We start from the raw sequence: 23,072 nt of genomic DNA on the forward strand, positions 1-23,072 counted from the left end.
CAGCTTACTTAAGACTATGACAAATGGTGAGACTTTCAGGATTTTGAACAGGGACATCTTATTAGAGGAAACAGAGATTACACGGCATTTAGAGTGAAAGTCAGTGGTTCTCCTGTGATCGTGCCCTCCAGTACGGAATACAGGACAGCCTGTATAGTGTTTTTTTTGTGTCACTGCTGTGCCTAAATGCCTTGCAGACCTGAATTGCAAGTAGATGCATAGGTAGAGAAATAAAGTGATATGGGAAAGAGAATAATTGCATTGGACATTTTTGACAAGTTCTTCTTGAACTTAGTTCTATATAGTGTGAAAAATGTAGGTATGGGTTGACAGATAATAGATGCTTAGAATTCCCTGTGGCAGAAGAATAGTGGTGGAACAGGAGAGAGGCACCAATGTACAATGAGTGGTTAGATTCAGGAAAGAAATAGTATAAAAAGTTTAAGGTTCCTTAGGGAGCACTATTTATCACCTATGTGATGTATTTTTGTGGCAAACTTACGATGCTTTGAAGGGTTAGGGTAAATCTGATATAGTTTGATAAATACCAGAAAATTCTGTAAAGATGAACTGTCCCTAAATTATCCTATGAGTGTTTATACTGTCTTTCCTTTGGTTAAATTAACTTTAAAAAAAGTTGCACAGAAGGTTACATAAGGGACAATGCCTTCCTATCCTGTTATCTGTCAATAGATCATTTATTTCTTCCCACCACAGGCCATCCTGCTCTCCTATCTTTTTTTTTCCTTCCCCACTTCCAATGATTCACTAGTTTAAAATGATTGCACCTAAGCATTTCTTGCTGGGAGTTTTGTCCGAGTTATGAACGAAGTAAGAGCATTACAGCTGGACCCAAAAATCTGAATTAAAACATGCTGGGAGAGCCAGGCTTTGAAATCGCATCTTCAAAAATGCATTCATTAAATGAGTTTGTGTAATAAGGAGTTGTACAGTACACAGACATGCTTTCTGAGTGGCCACCTGTCCTTGAAAGTGATATTGATGAGGCTACGTGGTCACAGTCATTTCAACCCCACTTACGTGCCTGAGTGCAGGGACCCCATCTTTGATGATTCAGTGGAAGGATGTAGTTACCTAGGACTGCAGGCAGCAAGTGTGATGAGACAGGAGGTCTCTTCCAGTTGCTGTGTTGGCACATAATACAGCTTTTGAAGTCTGCTTGTCAGGCCCTTCTGTGAGTATCTGCTGGAGAAACATATAGTGTCCTCTCTGTACCCTTCAGTGGTGAATAAATATTTAGCAGCTACCTTTATATTACTATCACAAATTTAAAACAAACAACACTGATTTGAAAGATAAAAACACAGGGTTTGTATTTCACTAAATTAATACATTTCTCTTGAAAAGTAGACCTAGTTAAAATGAAAAATGTGGCACTTTTTGTTAACAAATTCCTCAGTTTAGTTTAAAATAATTCAAAGTAAATAAGTTTTTTAAAATATGAACTGCTGTTTAAGGTCAGTGTAAGGGAAACAGACAGAACTGGCCACATTACTAGCTGAGCATTTGGAGATAGAGTAAGCTAAAGAATCTTTTGCTAGGTGTCTGCTGTAGAGTCAGAGATTCTTTAAATTATTATTATTATTTTATTGTAGTAATTAGACTTCAGTTCAATGCTCAGGTTTGAAAAAAGTAGAATGGTTTATTTTCTCTTTCCACATATGAATAAAAGTGAGGTATGAGATGATGAGAAGTACTAGTCATAAAATGCAGAAGGGCTTGGTGTTGAGAAACGATCAATATTATCTCTAGCTACTGAGTTCAACCACATGTGTCCAGTAAATCAGTTCACTTTTAAATGCAAAATGTGCTTAGATAAGTTTATTTATGTCTCTGTAGCATATAAGATTGCTTTATTTAGTACAGGATAAAGACACAATTGGTGGGTAGAGTTGGAATGGAGGGTAGTACTATTTAATGTGGATTGGAGCAGTAGTTGGACAAGATATGTAACCCAGCTAGAAAATTGGATAAGGTCAGCAAGGATTAACTGAAATACTCGGTTGACTAATGTACAAGAATCTTGGCAGCAAAACAGAAGAACTAAAACAATGTTATTGGTATGCAAATAGATTTTTTACAGCTTTACTGGAAATATGGTGAAGTGGCAGGCAAGGATTGAATAGAAATATTACAATGCATGCACTGATCAGGAAGAGTAGGAATGAAAAATAAAGGTTAATGTGAAATAACTTTGTATGTTCATGATGAACTACAAGCAAAGCCAGCTGATTTGTGCTCATGTTTTTAGGCATGAGGGGAAAAATGCTGTTTAAATGGTAAAAACCAGGTGTAGCTGACTGCTGGATGGCAGATAATTTTTCAGCATACAGTCTCTGAACAAGTGAGAAGTCGTAGTCTTTTCAGTGTTGTTTTGGTAGACAGTAAAACATCTTCCAGTAGATTTGGGAGCCAAAAATGGCTTTGAGCAGAGTGATCAAAAGTAGACTTGTGAACTGTGGAGATGAACAGAAAGTCTGTGAGGTCTGTGCTCTACTTTAGTTTTGGAGTTTTTTTATAAATCTTATGTAATTGTTTTTCAAAAGGGGAAAGCCTCAAGAAATTGAGAACAGAAGGCCATCTGTATAGGAGTTTATGCACTAAGTGAAGAGAAAGCAGATATCCACCACTTCTGTTTTAAAGGAACTTCTGCCTGGAAGTGGTTTGTAAACAAAAGGTGAAAGACAGACAAGAAAGACTTCAAATATAACCATGTGAACTCAGAAAGGAAAATAAGAGTCAGTGTGAAGTGTGTGAGAGGAGGAGGGCAGGGTGAAGAAAGGGGCAATCAGCAAAAATGCTGTTTTAAAGGTCAAAATGTGCAAGTGAGTTAGAGCTCACTTCTGTGAGCTGCACATGTACTAAAGGCTACTTCAGTTACCTAGAAAATGCAAGAAGATGAAGTGGTCAAACTGAGCCATGAGGACAGCATGGTTATTGAAGATCAGCATCTTACTACACTTCTTGGCCAAAAAAAGATACGTGTCTTAAGTTTTTGGGAAAGAGGATGGAGAAGAAGTTGTGGAAAAGCAAGCTGGGTAATGGGAAGGAGCTCATGGAAGTGGAAATCTCTGTTGTTATCAGAAGATGACAGCCACACACTGGCCGACAAGCCTGCTAACCCTCTGATTAACATCCTAGTTTGGACATAAAAGCAGGGTCAGGAGTCTCAATTTCCAAATATCACAGCTCAGGCTCACAATTGCATGTGCAAAGATATAGTTTTAATGACACTGGAGATGTGTGTACTCCCTTCGCAATCTGGCAGCAGCAGGAGCAAAGATGATTCCCTGATGAAGGAAGGATTCGCAGCCAGCAGTAGGATCTCTTTTATTGCCACTGTAGAAGGTTTTGATGCCACCCCTGGAACACTGTGCACTACTCTGATAACCCATCTCCAAAAAACATGAACCTGAGCCTGAAGCAGGCTCAAAAATGCCTGCTAAAATGAGCAGGGGTTCAACAGCCTGTTTTATGAGAAAAGGCTAAAAGGGCTTGTCTTGTTCAGCCTAATGAAATTAAAGTAAAGTAAATATATAAAGGGGCTAAACACCAGGGTTGGAGAAGATAAAAAATAATATTGTTTTAAGATCCTTTCAGATAAAATCAAGCTGCAAATTAGAAGTGTGCTGTTATCCTTTGGAGGAATGAGCCTCCAGGAGATTGTAGTTGGGAAGAAGAAGCCTGAGTGATTTTAAAATGGATGCTAGATAGTTTATGAGAAGTATTCCATGACATGTTTCCTGTGGCAGCACTGGATTGAATTTGATGAGACAGGGCAATCCTACCTGTCCTAGATTTTAATGAAAATCTTTCATTGCTTTTAAAAATGTGAAATGGTGGTTGTGTGCATTTTAATTTGATTGCAATTTCCATCTGAATGTGGCTTGATTTAAGAAAAAAGCCAAAAGCTGATCATGTGAATTGAGAGGCATCATTCACTGTTTTCTAGAAAAATAAAAAGTTGTATAAAATTAATAGTCTGACTAAAAGTATGTTTAGACAGAGATGTCTGGGAGGGTAAGTGTGTAATTTCATTTAAGAATAACAACAAAACTGTTTTCTGGGTTGAGCTGATCGTGACAACCTACTGAGAAAGAACATTTCTTTTAGAAGACAGTTTTTTGTTTTCTTTTTTGGATCATCAGTTTAGATGCTTCTGTGACCTTGGTGAAACCATCTTGACTCTTAATGAACAGAATCCAGGCATATGGTTTTCAAGTTGTAATTCAAATCATTAAAAATAAACAGTACAGGTGATTTTTCTGTTTGTTTGCATTTTAAACCTGTTTAATCTGCAATAATAACTAGTCTAGAAGCAAAACTGGATTTTACAATCATTGGGTTATTTTTCTTCTGCATGTTTTTAATAGTCAGTTTAATATGAACTGGTGTGATTTGCATCTGTTGTGCAGAGAGTGTGTATTTCATTTTAATGACTTCATTCATTAATTTGACAATTGATGGATTAAATATTTTTAAACAGTGTAGGATGAGAATGGGCCTAATTTCAAGGTTGATACCAACATTCCTTTTTCAGTATTGGAAAATTAAGGTGACTGTTGCCACAAATACCGTTCGAGGATTTTTTTTCTCCCAAATCTGATAGACCTCTTGGTGTTTTCTAAAGAACACAGCAAAAGCTAGAATTAACAGAGCAAAAGCATATGTCCTAATTTTTCCCATCAACATAAATCTGATTCATAGATTCAGATCTTAGGCATTGTTTTTTAAATATCTGATAAACTAACAATGTTAAAGTGTATGCATTTTTTAATTAATTGACCTGCATTTTTGTAACTGCTGATATGTGCATTGTAAGGTGTAACACTATTTTTCATGGAAAATAAGAGTCTTCATAGTTGCAGAGCTGAAGTTCACTTTTCACTTAACTAAATTTACTAATCCAGGTGAGCGACTACTACAGTGAATGTGTGCCTTTCAGTGGAACTTCAAACCTTTCTGCCTTTGAAGTACAAAAAGTGCAAACAAAATTTTCAGATCAAGTCTCCTGTTTGACCTCCAGACAAACCAGCCACCATGTTTCATGCAAATTTTAGGTAAGAAATTCAGAAAATCCATCATACAGGACAGTCTACAGATACGATAATCTGATTAGTCTGTATGACTGTCCTGAAAGGATTGTACTTGAAATTAAGTGGAGATGCACCTTTGCTGTAGACAGATGCAGATTTTTATCTGGTCTCTCTTGTGTCCTTCTATATCAAGCAGCTTCCACGTCAAATGTCCAGTTTGTGGTTACGGAGTGGGTTACAAACCTGTAGTTGAGACTGATACTTTATTGCTATTTATTATTTATGTTACCCTTTTGCCAGGTGCTGTGGAAATACAGTGCAAAGAGAGGGAATGCATTTACCTCAACTAAGACAGAGCATGGTTATAAAGTCATAGGGAGGATAAGAGAGACAATGAAAGAAATCTTGATTTTATTTTTTTTTTATTTCTGCCCAATCAAATATAATGTTCCTTTGCCCTGCTGGTTCCAGGACCTACCTGTCTGAGATCTCTGGTTTCTGATTGTACTGCAGGCTGTTAAGCTTAGTGCTCCTGGCTAAATTCCCTCAAAGTCACTAGTAACATTCCTTGCCTTTTCTCCTTTCTCTGCCTCTTCCCAGCCAGCACCAGCTTTGTTTCCAACTTTGAGGCCGACATGATTAGATGTCCCCTGGTATGTCTTTATGCTGATTGGCCTGAGTGTGTCAGCAGCATCACCTGCAGCGCTTCTGAGCCTGAGAACATGATGCAAATGCATCTGCAACACGTCTGCACAGAGCTGGCATGGAGGGAGCATTGCTTGTGCACTTGGGTTTCACTTATCATGTACTTATAGGTCATAGGCTGGGAATCATCAATACAGGAAAGCTCTTAACAACTCTCTGAGAAACATGCAGAACGTTTAGAATTCAAGGTACTTCCAGAGCATTTCCAGGCCCTTGACAATTGGTTACTATGTGTAATTCTAGCATAATGTAATTATTCCACTAGTCGTCTTTATCATTCAGTAGTATGGGAAGTAATAAAGTCTGCTGTGATTCATTTTTCAGCTAAAAAGCCATCTCTCTAAGCATACTACTGAGCAAGAAAAGCTACTGTTGTGGGACAATCAAATGTTTATTCTCCTGACAGTGTTTATTCTCCCCAACCCCCTGCCTCCCTAGTATTGTAGTAATAGCTTATTTAAAAGCAGGTGCTTGATTTAATCCTGTCAGTGCTATTTTGCATCTCTGTACAGAAGAAGGATGGCCCAAAATAAATCAAAAACATATGAAGGGGTGATATTAGTTTAGGGATAATGCACAGTTACAGTAAATGGGATACTACAGATTATCACTAGCAATTTCGGTTTATCAGGGATGCCTTGCAAGGAAACTTTGTCCAACATTGCTAGGCCAGTTTATTAACTCATTGGTCGATGCCCATGCATTTCTGAATGCTTTGTTTCCCTTGTCCCTTTTGCTTTATTGATCCCATTATGCATCCCTGCACTTAATCTAGAAGGCAAATATATGATATTTTTACTATCATTTGTGGTGTCACAGTACCTGTGAGTCCCATATGTTTATGTTGGTTTTCTTCCCTGTCTCCCCCTGTCCCCCACTCTGTTTTGAAAAGAGCAATTCCAGAGGGGACCTATGCCCCCCATTTAGGTAAAGGCTCTGTTTTCCCTCCAATGCAAGATGCCTTGTCAGAGGCTTTAAAAAACTGGCCAAGGACCCTTGCCTTCCCTGTATTGTTTCTGCAGGTTGTAGACTTTTGATTGATTCAGTAGTTCTTGAGAATCGATTCACGCATTCATCTCCTTTCACAGTCACTAGGAAAAACTGAGCAAAGACGATCACCAGGGGTTAGGTAAGGTATACTTGTCTGTATGTGTTCTTCCATTTCCCCCTCCTTGTACTGTGATGTGCAGGTGCAGTATTGTACTAATCAGCATGTGGCTCAGTCTACTCCATCCAGAAGTTTCTCCTGATAATGTCAAGCTAGAGGTTGGAGATGTCTTCGAAGTGTTAAAAACGTGGGCTCGTTTCAGAGCTGACTAGGATAAGTGGCTCCCCTGCTGTTGGTGACAGAACAAGCTGGTGATGGGAACCCCAGTTACCCTGGCTGCTTGTCAGGCCAGGAGGGGCCAATGTGAGGAACTCGGAAAGGTAGCTGGAGGGACCACATTCTGCTGCAAGTCAGGGCAGAGAATGGCTTTCATTGTAGTGGTGGCGTGTTTTGCCTTGGGATGTGGTTGTCCTACAAAGGGGCTGGCCTTTGCCATGGCTTGGCTGGAGGGCTGAGGTGCTGACACAGTGGATGAAGCACAGCTGTCTGAAGCAGCTTTTTGACAAAAAAGTTTGGGCAGAGAAACAAAGTTATGAAGAACAGGAATGGATCACTAGTGAATAGGGAAAGGCCACTGCTGGGAGCAGTGTCTTGCTACTTTCCTCACAATTTGCATTTTATACTGTCTTTATTTCTGGTTCTGAGCTAAAAATCTAGGAAAGCAGTTAGTGAGTTGAAACTTGGGAAATGAAATAATTGAACATTTGGAATGGAAGAGGAAAAAGTGAGAGCTGGGTGGTGCAGCAGGAATATCTTCTCAGATCATTAACTTCTGTTTGAGGCACTTGGAGATTTTCAGGATGATACGCGGGTTCAGTAGTAAATAGCTATTAGTTGCGCTGCTTTTGAAGGAAAGAAAATTGAATAAGAGAAGCAGGCAGCCTATCAGCCTTCTCAGAGATGGGCTGTTCGCAACAGAGTGATCGGGAAGGGTTGGCAATGCTTGCAGTACTCCCACTGAGATGAATGGGTTATGTAAAAATAATTATCTGAGGGCAATAATTCATTATTTACTCAAAGCATATGAGATACCATGTAGAGTTTGGGATTCTCTTACTGCCTTCACACTTTCACAGGTACGTTGTCTGCTTTGCCAGCCCTAGGACAGTCTGTGCAGCAATGTCTTCTGTTGTCTGCTTATTGCTGCCCAAAGTTGTTTTTTTTTTTTATATATATATATATATTTTTATATATTTTTTTTTTCTAATCTTCCATGTTTTCAGAAAGAAACAGCTGAATCCCTTGAAGTATAGTTGTTTGGCCCTCAAGCCTAGGGAGGGGGTCTTTCAAGGATTGTGGAAGTCTTCTGTCCCCCAGACTAGAAGCTCTGCACATTACACCAGTGTTGGCCTAACAGCAGCGACAGAATGTGACCAGAATTATTGTGGCCCCTATGCAGCAATCTGCAGATAAAGCAACTGTGCTTTGTCAGCTCAAGAAACTTGGAGAAAATGGCATACTTCTGTGAAGTAAAGGGAGATCTTGCTCTTAGTTACTCCAGTTCATCAGGAGGAGGAAGCTTGGTTCAATGTTGCGTCATGCAAAGTATAGATGTTGGTTGAGTTCTGGTTGCACACACTGGTGGTGATGGAAGTTGCTGAATATGGCATACGATAATTTGTATAGATTTCAAGATGGGTTACAGATTGCTAGAAGTTAAGAGAAGATGTGGCTTGAAGTTGAACTTCACATGATGCAAGTTAGAGACTCTCATCCCGGTTTCTCACCTCAATTTAATTTTTGCAGAGATGCTTTTCTGAGTGTAAAACAATTTTAGGGGGTGGCAGTCCTATGCAACTACATCAAACATCCTAATGTTGAATAATAACAGCAATCTGTCATACAAACATATCAAAATAATTGGCTGTGCTTCATTGGTAATGTTGATCAGACTGCATGGCAGTACCTTCTGTCACCAAAATGATTTACAGTAAGTGTGCAGATGTTATTTACAGTGACCTACTAATTCTTCTTGAATGAGAGACACTATTTTTTCTTGCACAGGATAATCTTAGCTCCTTTTAAAATGAGCTATGTTCACTCTCCACCATATTATTTGGAACAAATAAGTCATCGATTAAAACGTCTGGTGCTGTAACACTGTTTGAAGTTCGTATTGGCAAAATATTGGCTGAGCTTGCTAGGAATGAAGGAAAATGCTCCTACTGTCAGAAGAGACGTGTTATGTTCTTTCGCAAAATGAACAGAAAGTTTTTCCTTAATGGTATATTCTTACCTGACTCTGTGGCAGTTCTCTTCTACTTCCATTCTAACAGTCTAACAAAATCTTCTACTTGCTTAAAAATAATTTGAATTAATTGATCACAGTGGTTCTAGGTTTTTTCCCAGTGAATCCATTAAAAACAATGTATTTTACATTCCACTAGATTGCATTCAGGTACCAATTTTAGTGTCACATTTGTCGTGGTTTAGCCTCAGCCAGCAACCAAGCACCAAACAGCCACTCCCTCACTCCCCCCTCAGTGGGAGAGGAGAGAGAATCAGAAGAGTAAAAGTGAGAAAACTTGTGGGTTGAGATAAAGACAGTTTAATAGGTAAAGCAAAAGCCACGCATACAAGCAAAGCAAAACAACGAATTCATTCACTGGTTCCCATGGGCAGGCAGGTGTTCAGCCATCTCCAGGAAAGCAGGGCTCCATCATGCGTAACGGTTACTTGAGAAGACAAACACCATCACCCCAAATGTTCCCCCAGTTTTATATGTTGTGGTGTGGAATATCCCTTTGGTCAGCTGGGGTCATCTGTCCTGGCTGTGTCCCCTTCCAGCTTCTTGTGCACCTGGCAAAGCATGGGGAGCTGAAAAAATCCCTGACTAGTGTAAGTACTGCTTAGCAACAGCTAAAACTTCTCTGCATTATCAACACTGTTTTCAGCACAAATCCAAAACAGAGCCCCATGCTAGGTACTAGGAGGAAAATTAACTCTATCCCAGCTGAAACCAGGACAGTATCAACCCCTTATTTCATACCATGTAACATCATGCTCAGCATATAAAGCTGGGGGAAGAAGAAGGAAAGGGGGGACATTTATAGTGACGGCATTTGTCTTCCCAAGCAACCGTTATGTTTGATGGAGCCCTGCTTTCCTGGAGATTTTTCAATGCTTGCCTGCTGATGGGAAGTAGTGAATGAATTCCTTGTTTTGCTTTGCTTGCATGCGTGGCTTTTCCATTACCTATTAAACTGTCTTTATCTCAACCCAGGAGTTTTCTCACTTTTACTCTTCTGATTCTCTCCCCGCTCCCACTGCGGGGGAGTGAGCGAGCGGCTGTGTAGTGCTTGGTTGCTGGCTGGGGTTAAACCATGACAACATTCAATAAACTACCTGATTGAAAGCTGCAGTTTTTAATTTCATTTGCTTTACATGGAGAAAAAAGTTGGAAAGAGTTAAAGTATCTAAGGAATAAACGTTCTGACTTTGCATAAAATTTCTAGAGGTGTAATAGTGGTTCTTCAAGTTTACATGAAGAAAGTACTAAATAATGATCATCTTTCACTTGCAATACAATCATAGAATTGTAGAAAGGTTTGGGTTGGAAGGGACCTTAAAGATCATGTATTTCCAAGCCCCCTGCATGGGCAGAGAAAACTTCCTCTAGACCAGGTTGCTCAAAGCCCCGTCCAACCAGGCCTTAAACACTTCCAGGGACTGGCCATCCACAGCTTCCCTGGGCGACCTGTTCCAGTGCATCACCACCCTCACAGTTAAGAATTTGATTGGAAAACAGCTTTTGCTTTAAATCTGCTACAAAACCATTTCCACTCTAGGCCTCCAATGTGATTCATTCAAATGAAAAAATAAGTGAGTCGCATACTTCCTCTGTTGTGGTATTTTTATTTTTACTTGACGCAGCATGTAATTCTAGAGTGCTTAGTTTTTGAATTTCCAAAAGAAGCAAAAGCTTCTATGACGGCTAAAATGGGGATGAAGAATGTTTCTGTACTCTTCTGTTTCACACTGCGTGCTAGAGGTATTTATTTATTGTACGCTTGCAGGACTGAGATGGAGAGAGGCCAAAATCAAAGCCTAACACCCACAGAAGCCAGGAACCCTTTAGTGCCTGAACATGACTGTGGGGCAGTGCACTGATGGCTTGCCCAGATCACGCATCATTCCCGTGGCAGCATCAGTGGCTGAACTGTTAGTTGATGAACGTTGTCTCGGTGCCCTGATTGCAAGGCACCTTCCTTCTGATTCTTTTGGATGTAGATAATAAAACTAAAGACTGGCAAAGAGATGGCTAATGTGCAATGAATAGTAAAAGTACGTCATTGTCTCCAGATGCCATGGGTGGACAACTAGTAATGAGGCAGATGTGGAATGAAAGGTGTAGGGGGAGTTTTCGCTTGTTTAAGGGAAAACTGTTAAGTGTCTGAATGTACTGGAATCTGCTGACTTTTAGAACATGATCTGCAGCTTGAAAAGCGAAGCCTCTCAACACAAATAATTTTTGTGGTTCAATTCAGGCACAGGACTGACATCCCATTATGTAAGGAAAAGCACAGTGAGTTCCTGCAAAAAGGAGAGCCGCTCTAATGTCTCCTGTCAGTAGAGAAAGCCTGCTTTGTATATACCACAGGTATTGCTTTACCTTTATGTTTTCTGTCTGGGTGCCAGGGATTTTGAAACATGAGTTTGAAGGAGGGATTAGGAAAGAGAGAGAATGTAACTGGGCATCGCATGGACTGGGGAGATATACTTATGTAATGCCTATGTGCAAGGGGGGATACGGCTGAACAAAAGACTTTGGTAAATATCAGGAGAAACACCTAGCGGGATCAGTTGTGGTGTGGTATAGTCTTCTGCTGGAAAGAAGCAAAACCTCTGAGCTTTGAAAAAATCTTTTAATTAAACTGAACACAACACTTGAATGTACTGGAGAAAAACTTTCTCTTTCAAAAGATAGACAGGATGACTGAAAAGGTTAGTTTAATCTCCATGTTTTACATCCAATTAGTGTATTAATTGCCTTCTTACAGCAAATCCAGCCCTGGAAAACATTGAGAAAGTGTCGCCTTTGCAGTTGTCCTCATACCTTCAGAAATGTCGGACAAATCTTTAACAGAATGGGTCAAAGAGCAGTCACTAATGTTCATCATTGCTTGAAAATGCTTTGTAGGGAGAGGCTTTTCTGTAGTAGAGTAAGGTCTGGCATTGATTTGCTGATACGGCTGCTCTGTGCCTGCTCAGTGCAGACATAACCTGCCTAGCTGTGAACTCGGTTGTTGGGAAAACCTACCTAGCTCTGAACTAGCTAGTCAGCCTCCCAGGAGCAGTGGCAGTATTTAGTTCTGTTTAGACTGTAAAACCCATCAGAGTAGAGCGTAGGCTGAGCGTTGTTGCCCACTAAAGCTTGGTTAGGTCCACCTCAGTTTGCAGTCACAGCATTGGCCGTAGTAGAGACATAACCATTGCCTGCAAACCTCAGCTGGAAAGAGGTGAATATTCTGAAAACTTGAGAATTTGGGGGAGTATGTATCTGTATATCTTGCTATCTCCACATGGATCTGCTTCCGACTTACAGCTCAGGCAAGGTTCAGTCAAAATAATCAATAGGCGTGGAAAACTTGTATGAGCTAAAAAAAAATTAAAATTGCCCCTTCAAAATGTGCACATATAGCCATGCCTCTTCTCACAGATTTTTGAAGTTCTAAGCTTTTTTTAGATCTCTGATAAAAATGTACGAACAGGTCTTGATATCTTTTTCTCTTTCTAAAAGCAGTATTTTAAAATAGAGGATGGGTAGAACGAAGGAAAGCAGAAAAGTAGAAGCTCCCATGTGTGATTATGTGTTAGAATAGGGCATTATGGAAATTTTATATTATGTCTTACTGTCCTGAGTATTGGTATCAATGAATGTTAGGTCAGGTTCACACAGCAATCATGTTAGCCTGTATAGCTGATGGGAAGCTCAAAGCACAGCAGGATGTTCCTGAGCCTTATGCTCTGTCTAGGCAGCAGGCAAGGAAACAGCTTGTCTTGCATCCTTGCGTGTTCCAGATAGTCTGTTAGGCCAGTCTGCCCTCGTGTGTGCACCCAGCTCCTTTTGACACTTTTATTTTGTATTGTAGTGCAATATGTAACTCTGCTTTTTTGCTGCATTCTGTTCCTGCAAACCAGTTACAGCTCTTTGCACAAATGGCTGTGGCTTGCGTTTTGAATTATGAATGTGCCCTGACTGTTCCATTGCCCTTTGTCAACAACAGATGCACGAGGCCAAATTCTGCTCTCAGTCGTGTTAGGGAAGATTGTGGGATCTGATCTTTTACGTAGATGTCTGTTCAGGGTAATTCACTTAAAGCATACACCTACAGCATTAAGAGATCTCAGACTGGGACCCCTTGCTTTCTGGAGATGGGCATATATCCCTTAAAATACAGCCTATCCAGTGACTGTGACTGATCACAGCTCACAGGATGGTTAGTGGAGTGGTTTCTGAACAGACCCTGTCAGAACAAGATGATGACTGTGTAGCAAGTGCCTTTCGTAATGTCTATATCTATTACGTTTTGTTAGCTTGCGTTTGCCAGGAACCAGAGCTGTCTGTAAGGAGAGCTAGAAGTAACACTGGTAGACTTCAGAAATCACTGTCACTATATAAAGCAAAGGAATATCCTACCAGGAGAGACCTAGTGTATACCAATGCAAAATCTCTTACTGAAAAACTCTGTATTACTTGCAGAGTCATTGCTGTTAGCTGGGGCTACACGTTATTTATTTTGCTTGATGTCATGTTTGTCACCTGTTCAAAGCTTGAAGTATTTCACATGTGCAATGGAAATATTTTCAGCACAGTAATGGATATTTTGGTATCTATTTGAACACTCCCCTGAGCAGTTGTTTATACATCATGCAGAAAAGAAAAATGAGGAGAAGGATGTACAACCCAATTGCAAGGTGTTCTCTGTTTCTAAACCTGCAACCTCTGCCTATTGAAAAAGCATGCCTTGAGGTGTACCTGGAAGATAAAACTGTTTCCAGCTTACTAAGTAATCAAGTGCTCTCAGACCTAAAGACTCAATGTTTGTTCATCAACCTTACATTTCAATTCAGGGTAGTTGAAACCCTCCAAAATCAAAAATGCAGCAACTCTATGAATATGATGTGTGACCTTCTATTATTCAAGAATCTACCTCAGTTATGCAGAAATATAGCAAATATAATGAATTTCATTTGGAAATGTGTTTGTACTCAGTGGAATACTTGCTAGTGATGAAGTCAGAACTGCTTTGCTGGGCAGTGGTTTAATTTTCCTGAGCTTTTCCCTTATGTCTGTCAAAGTGTCAGCATGTCAATTACTTGTGTTCATTGCTCCCAGATATTTTGGTGATCTTTGATGGAAAAGGACTGTAAAGCTAGGTGGTGGTGGTTGTTGTTGTTATTATTTATTTTCATTGAAGTTAGCTTTGCAATATCTCTTGAAGAATTTAATTTTATTTTATTTTGAATTTGGGAAACCTGTTTCCATTGGTCTACATGAAGATTAGGCATTTGCAAAATCTATTCAGTCTTTACAATTCTTGGACCCATAAAGTTCAGTTCAGTACACAACACTAAAGATAAATAAATAGCAACGTGCCCTTTGACTTAGGCACCCTTTACAACATTGGTAGTTCTCACATGAGAATCTGCGGAAGTATGGGATAAGAACTTTCCTCCAATTACTTCCCCAAGAACAACATCTCTTTTATGTGTTAATTTTCTGCCTGTAGTTAACATGGAGCATGTATGGTTAACAACAAATATTAACTTCACTCTGCATTACTGTTTCTGGTATCCTGTAAATATATAAGCAGGATGTAGACCTGGTGTAGCAGTGCTGGGAGATACCCAGTTCTCAGCGATGTAAACCTGCTGCCTTTCTCAGGCACGAGCACATACTGGAAATGTTATATAACCTGCCTGTCCCAGATGATCTGCCTGGAGAAAACATAGGAGACATCCATAAATTTAAATTAGCCATTCCCTTCATAGAGAAGGAGAAGTATGACTGGAAAGAAGGTTGCAAAACTGAAGGAGGAAGAAGAGGGGCCAGGCAATGTTGAACACTGAAGCTGACCAGAGTTGAGCTAAGGATATGTATAGTCAAGCATTCTCCTTTTGATCTATATGAAGTGATCCTGAAACAATGGGGACAAGGAATAAACTCCCCCTACAGAAAGTTTCTTCTATTTCTTGTGACATACAGCTCTTACGCTGAGGCTGAGAGGTTTTAGAAACTGTGAGAGACAACAATAACAAGGGGAAAAAAAAAGAGTATTATCTAGTCACATACCTAGCCAAGTTAGAACTTAATATACCAATTAAAGGCAGCCAGCTGTTCATAAGAAAACTAACAAGCAGTGGGAAGTAATCAGTGACTTTCCTGAAGGATCAGTCTTGGGACTAATCTTGCTCTTTTCATTAATACTCCAATACTAAAGAGAAAAATGAGCTACTGAACTGTATTGATAGCACAAATTTTGGAGTTTTATCCACAATTGGAGGATATATCTCTTTTCAATTTGCTCTCTTTAGGTGATTAAAATCTTCTGATCCCTTTGTGCTCATCTTGTATATGTAGACAGAGTTGTGTAAGAAAGTACCTTTTTTTGTGTGCGTGGCACACATTTGGGGCCTGGTCTCAATTAGTTCTGTCCAGTGATTGATATCTGAGATGCAGCTCCACTGTCACAATCCAAATTCTTTTCAGATCAATTACATATCTCTGAAAGTAAGGACATACTGATAGATACTAGCTAAGGAACAAGAATTCTCTCGCATGAAGCCTGTCTGAATGCCAAAGTGAGAGTAGCTCTATTGGTCATATATATTTAAATAAGCTTAATTATTAGAAATGCCTTGTAGGGAATTATATGCCATCCGGGTTAACATCTCTTTTGCTATTATCTGTGCTTTTTTCACAGTCACAGTGCTCTTGGGTCTATAGGTTGCTGGCATAGTGTTTAGGATGGCTAAAATTTGCCAACCCAAATCCTTGAAAGCACCCCAGTACAAGCCTTGCTGTTTTCTCTGTGGGTTTTTTTTTTATCTTGAGATGAGTCTTGAGAATTGGCAATCAGTCTGAAAACTGAAGTTGATTCAAATGCAGTGTCTGCTTATTAACTTTAGCTCTTTAGAGGGTCTGTCATCCTACATGATAAAAAGCAAAAGTTGTTAACCTGAAGCCCTTTTAATTAAAAACAAAAACAAAAAAAACAGCCACAAGAACCAAAACAAAGCCTTGTTTTGTTACTGTGCATAAAGTGTTATGGGATTTGAAATGCAGATAGCCTCTCTCACTCCCTCCCACCTCATAAAAGCTACCTCAGACAGTTCAATTGCAAGGAATACTGCATACCCTATTTCTTCAGCTTTGTGGGGCATAGGATTTGTCATTGGGGCAGCTTTTCTGTCTCCTGTTTTATTTCAGGAGAGTGCTTGATTCTTTATTTGCATTGTCATTGGTGCGAGTGCCAAAGATAGTGTTAGTTTTAATATGTGTTCAAGTGTGGTTACAGCATTTTAGAAATGATGCAGTTCTTAGCATTGCTTCAAAGTGCATCCAAGTCTACAGAAAAAACTCATTGACACGACTGGGTAGTGGCTCATGCTGGCTGCCATCAGTGGCATGTGCTTCCCTTCTGTCAGAGACTGGTGCTATTCCAGCACTCTGATTTCCCTTACACGGGCTACCTCATATCTTCATACTTAAATGGACACAGATAGAGTGGCAATTCCTGTTTCCAAGTTACTTTCCAAGAAAAGCAAGGTACCATCATCAGTCCTATCAATAGGTTAGGATCCAAAGGATACTAATCAGCTTGGTAGACAAAACCTTATCACAGTATTGAATACAGAGGGAGCCTGACATCAGTTAAACTCCTTTCTCTGAACCTTTGTTTTTCAGACATGGAAGGGCACATAAGGGAAATTTCAGAGAAGATCCAAAAATAGCAGGTGGCTGTCACTGCTGTGCTGTGCTCAGTTTTAATCACCAGATTGGAGAAATAATGTGTCTCAGTTGCACAGGGATGTACAAATGTAGGTCTACTTTTTAAATGCCAGAAAATGGGTATGGAGAGATATACGTTGTATAAATGAGACTGCAGCTCCTGACAGACCTTTCTACTTCAGTTTTCTCATGCAACACTCTTACCTTTCTGCTTGGTTATTTAAAAGTTTTAAGAGACATTAGCGGTCTTCTGATAAAGGTGTTGCAATTATGTATATTTTATTGCACTTTTTGACCTGTGGGTGAGTATTTAAGAAGTTTGCTTTCATTCACTGAACTTAATAAATCAGAAGAATTTGCTCCAGTACAGATAAATACTGGGAATTTATCCAGCAAATGGAATGTTAACTGTGCTGTTTGGTGTTGGTTGGTTGGTTGGTTGGTTGGTTGGTTGGTTGGTTGGTTGGTTGGTTGGTTGGTTTTTTTAAATTTGTGAGGTTTTTTTGCTTGGGTTTGGTGTCTTAGATTTAGAGACCTTCGGCTTTCTGTGAAGAAGGCATGTTGGCTTTCTTTGGTATTGGTCAAATACCAACTAAACAGGCTCATATTTTGTTCATTTTAAGTAATTGCCATGATTTAATGAACAATAGACTTTTCTTTTGAAGGGGGCAGCCTAATTAATGCAGAAGAACTCTTTCATTGCTGCTATCTCAATGTCATACGTATGGTATAAAAAAAAGCCAGAAGCCACATGCTGCCTCATTAAAAACAAAATCGGGAAACATTTTATTTACTTTGAAAAAGACCGTATCAAAATAGAAATAGGGAAAGGGAGGAGAGGCTGCAGCTGTTGCAGTCAAAAGTTTCAACTACAGGGGTCTTTCTTTTTTTTTTTTAAACACTTGTCAAATTTGACAAGTTGATGTACCTTTTGGTTTGTGGAAATGTGCATATGTTTACATATATTTACTGGTTTTGTTTCATGCTGTCAGATAGTACTTTTTTAATAAATCAAGTGGTGTTATATAAGGCTAGAAGTAATGGTCAAAACCGAACATTCTTGGTTTGGTTTTCAGTAATGGGGCTTTCACTTGAGTGTGGATTTCAGCTATTTGGCTCCCAGTGCATATGCTTCAACATGATTAATAAATTCTTCCAGTTAATCTGAATGGCAATGCCGCTTAATGTGCAATTGAATGAGTCAAAACATCATCCACCCCAGAACCAAGGGCCAAGCAATCTGTACAGCATTAGCTTTGCGCCGATGCCAAGCAGCCAGCCAAATCTGAGTCCAAAAACTGAAAGAAAATGCATTTCACTTAATTATGTATTTTGACTATTTAAATATCCAAAATAATTTTCACTAATTACATGTATTTGTTTTGTTCCATACTGCAGAATTCAAAAGGTAATTCTTACAATTAAGCTGATCAAAATAGAAGCTGTTCAATACTTGTTCAACAGTATTTGAAACTCCCAAAAGAAATCAGTGAACTTAACTGCTTTACCTTCCATACTTGCATCCTACTCCCAAAATGCAAAAGGATTCAATTCACTGATTTCCTGCTAGTTTGTACTTCATAGAGATAAACCAGCTCTGTGGTTTTGTTGCCATCTTACTACCTCAGTCTCCAATGACTTACGGCCTGTAGGAAATCTATGCAGCTTTTATGCCTATCAGTAGCTCAAACTAGATGTTCTTCTTCTGTCTTTCTCCATTCCTGTCTCTTTAAATGTTTTCAGAAACCTCGTGACATTCTAGCCTGCTCTCTTTTTCCCATGCTAGGCCTTGTTTCCATTCTGGGATTGTTGTTTTGGATCAGCCTTGAAACACTGGGCCAACAATAAAGATGACCATTATCTGCATGACTCCCATTTCTGCAAGAAATGTTTCCCAAACTAGTTTATTTTCTTTCTAATACTGATTGAATGCTCTGGTCTCACAACACCACCCTCCTATTATAGGCAAGATGGTAGAACATAATGTCTGTCATATGTTAAACTTGTTTGATTATACATCCACATGTTTATCTTCTTTGCTAGGCCTGGTCCGAGACCTGCAGTCAGATGCCATGGTCCCTTTCTGTTCATCGATGCCTGCTCTAGATCAGCACTTTGTTTGGATCCATGTTTGCTTTTTACTACAGTTAATTTTTCAGTATCAAGTGCATTGGGTCGAACACAGATTCATATTTGGGTATGAAAATGTTGGGGGCTTCAAAACATTCAGGTGACTGCAGCTAGTATATGAAGAATGTGGAGGTTTGGGGTTATTCTCCAAGTGGGCAAAAGTAGAAGAGGATACTAGAGGGGCAAAATGACTGAAATTCCCTGGGGCCAGAAATTTACATTAAAAAGAAGAGAGAACTAGGAATCCTCTACCTCCTTGTTGATAAGTGATGTCTTCAGGCTCTCTGAGGTGGAAATATTGCATGCTGATATAGCACAAGTAAGAGAAATGTATGTTAGGGAAGCCTAGAGCACATGATGTGTGAGAAAAAGGCTGAGGGAAACTGGTTTGTTCCACCTCCAGAAGAAAAGCTGAATGCGAGATCATACTGCTGTCCTTAACTTCCTAATGGGAGGGCAGAAAGGAGACAGAACCAGGCTATTCTTTAAGATAAGTAGGGGTAGGAAAAGAAGCAACAACCACAGTTTGCAATACAGGAGATCCCAATTTGACACTGGGAAAGAAAATTTCACCACAAGAGGGGTCAAGCACTGGAAGAGGTTGCCCAAAGGAGTTATGGAGTCTCCATCCTGGGAGGTGCTCAACCTAGACTGGAAAAGGCCTTGAGCAGCCTGAGCAAATCTAATGAGAGGTTGGAACAGATGACTTTGAAAAGTCCCTTCCAATTGAAATAGTTCTGTGAATCTATAGCTCTTACTCAGTTTGTGAGGTATTGGGATTGACTGGGTGCATTATTGTTTGAGCAGGTGAGACCTAGGGGAAGGAGAGTGTTTAGAAATACCATTTCATTTCTATCGGTTCCTTAAACTTTATTTGTCTGTGCTGTAGTTTTGATAGGCTCTATAAGCTGTGTTCCCTTCTTCTCTTTTAACTTGAGGATATATGGTTTTACTGTTTCTGCCATTAACACTATACATAAATACATCTGTGCTGAGATTGATACCTTGAAACTGACCCTCAGTGCAACAGGAATTGTTAAAAGATTGAACACTCGACGTCACTGGTGCACTCAGTGAGCGCAGTCAGACACATGCTTTAAAAGATAGAATCCAATGGCTTGCCATAGGAGGGTCTTGGAGACAGAGTACAAATTAGGATATTCTGTGTATTCTGTCCTAATGATAGTCTCATGCTAAGAAAGATAGAGAAAGAACAAACATGACTTTCTTTTAATAAGAGATTGATAAGGACATGGGGGAATGAACACCTACACGCTGCTTTCTTCAAACACAACATGCTGTGATGCATAATATTTCTAAAAATGGGAGAAATGCTGAGATGCTCTGACTGACATTTCAGTGCCTGTCTGGTTTCAGTGTCTGTCTGAAATATAGGGTTCAATAATCCTATTATGTGTGTCTGGCACACTCCTCCTCCTTTAGCAATGTGCCTCCCATAACTGCTATTACAAGGCAGAACAGCTAAAGTGTAATTCTGTGTGCCTCATCCTATCATTCAGCAAAGTTATATTGTCATCAGATGCAATCTATTGTTTTCTTTCCTGCTGTGTGGTATTGATTTTTCTAACCTTTCCTAATGTTAAATTTGTTTGGCTTTTTAACTTTCTTACCAAAGGTTAATGTTATTAAGTTGAGCAGGTATCTATAAAACTACAAGCATTATTGCCTATCTTGCAATTGTTATACTGTCCTTTCATTAAACCCTGGCTGCATCGGAAAGCTCTGTCTTGAAGATTTTTGTCATTTGGGAATAACACAGTGAAGGTTGACAAGAACTGCATTTGAATTGTCATCCAATGCTGTGGTGTAAAATATTGGATTTGATATGTCAGGAGCAACATACTTATCTAAAACTCTCTTACCATCAGTGAACATGAACTGCACAGACATTAATTCCAGTGAGGCTGAAAAGAGGATGCAGGAAGATGGGAGTGCTGCTGCCTGTCGTCTTCCCCAGTACACTGTGACCATGCCAGTCCCTTTGCCATAGTGGCAAAAGGAGCAGATCTAAAATCTGCCAATTCCAGAACTGGTTATCTGCTTGATGTGGAAGGGAAATGAGAAATCACAGTTTTAATTTGAAGGAAGTGGTGGCTTTAATGGTGGCACTCTGTCAACATTTTTCAGTATGATCTACGGCAGTACTTGTGTGAAGCGTCAAAGGTACAGACAGTGAGTAAACAGTTTCAGGATACCACTGTTAAGACAGGTTTCATTTTTAGTTACTGCTGCCACAGTACCCTCTTGGTATCAATATCCCAGGTACAGTAACCTGCCTTTAATGGATTGTGCATTTGACATCCTGTTTACACATTTAGATTGCACTTCTTGAGGCCTTTTATTGTGAATATGTGCAAGAGAGAGTAGCAGGGCTGAACATAGGATACCTATGTGTGGTGCATCATGGTTTTTTTCTGGAGCAGCGGTGCTCTCCAGCCACCATGCTGACGTTATCTTGCTCTGAAATATTTTTCTTATCAAAGAACATCCTAAAAAGCTAGGCAAGAACTAACCTCAGGTGAAATGCTTTTAACAGTCGAAAGCGTAAAATAATAAACAATAAAATCATTTAAACTGTTGTCGATCATCACTATCATCACTTAAAAAAAAACAGGCAATTGGTCTCCCCTGGGTGGAAAGCAAATTGCAGCCTACCTGTAGCTGCCAAAACCTGACTGTCCAAGGAGGAGATCAGGCTTGTTAGTGACTGCAGGAAGGAGTATTTCAGACTGCTGTGGGAGAATGGGGGTTAAATCTTTTATTTATAAATTGGTACCTGTAAGCCACTTCTCTGAGTGCCGTGAAGCCAAGGAATGGCCCTGGCAAAAGATAAGACCTTCCTTCTCTACTGCTAATTTAAGAGCTGGTAACTCAGGTTCTGTCTCGTCTCCTATGCTCAGCGGTAGCTGTCCCTGCCGTTGATTTAGTTTTCATCTGTCACATTCTTGTGCTGTTCAGATGCTGACTGTGAAAGACTGGGGAGGTTCTGTCTTTTCACAGGTTCTCACAGCTTGGTCTCTCTTGCCACTGTCAATGCTGATAACAAGACTGAGAGCACCCCGTTCTTAGTGTATGAGACATCTTTTCATTTCAGATCCAATTGCGAGCTTTCTGGGTGGACCTGAACATCCCTATACCTTTCCTGGGCTCCCTTGGTGTCTCTGGCTGGTGTTGCACAACTCACATGTTCATTGCAGTCTCCAGATGGCTTGTGTCCCTTCTCCCCCTGCCAATTTATGTTTTGGCCTTGCTTGGTAAAGAGTGGAGACATGGCAGCTCTTCAAATTGTTTGATGCTTAGTACTGAGTCCAGGTTCCAGCTGCATTTTCCCTAGCCTCTTCGTGGTGGGAGCAGCATCACTTTTGCAAGGGAGGTCTTTGATTACATATGCTGTTGCAGCTACATGATGCTTCACCTCAGCACGCCTGTTATTACTACTTGAAAAGGTATTTAGAGCAATATTGGATATCAGAAAGGCTACCGCTTTTGACCAGGCTTCCTTTCAGAAGTTTTTGAGGAGGGAGAAGAAGAGGTGTGATAAAAAGCATGCAGTTATCTCCTCCCTTATCTCTTCCACTTCATCCAAATCCCCTACTGCATGACAGTTTTGTTTGGGTTATTTATTCTGGCTGTGCAGGGAAGCATTTCAGGGATAGTGTGTCTCCCTATTGGAGACCTATTATTTTGTTGCATGCGATCCACTAAACTCCATCCATGCACTGATCTGGGAAATTTTGTGTTCAGCACTTTTATTTTTACCACTAAGGTAGAGGCAGCTTTAACACTTTGGGTTGTTTTCTGATGTAACAAAATAATGTACTCTATACACACAGGCACACATACAAAAATTCTGTAGTCTGAATGCTTTTCTCTTATCAGTTGTTATTGTGTATAGCAGAAGCATAAAATCTGTCAGATAAAGACAAAACTACGAGGCTTTTAAGGGGACCTTGAAGTGGTAGGAGAGGGAACCTCTAAATCCAGTGTATATGGTTCTTATTTTAATTTACGATGCTGTATTGGGTATTTTGTGTCCTTGAAACCTCTTTGAATAGTGACTTTATGTGGTAGATATACTCTACTTTTCCTTACTCAG

At 39.8% G+C, this 23,072-nt stretch overlaps 1 protein-coding gene across 4 annotated transcripts in view; it reads left to right on the top strand.

Moving 5' to 3' along the window:
* Nucleotides 1–23,072, top strand: part of TPK1 (thiamin pyrophosphokinase 1) — a 308,752-nt gene that overhangs the window by 158,100 nt on the left and 127,580 nt on the right. The gene's annotated exons all lie outside the window — the stretch shown is intronic.

The sequence above is a fragment of the Phalacrocorax carbo genome, chromosome 2, assembly GCF_963921805.1.
Source record: "Phalacrocorax carbo chromosome 2, bPhaCar2.1, whole genome shotgun sequence".
NCBI lineage: Eukaryota > Metazoa > Chordata > Aves > Suliformes > Phalacrocoracidae > Phalacrocorax > Phalacrocorax carbo.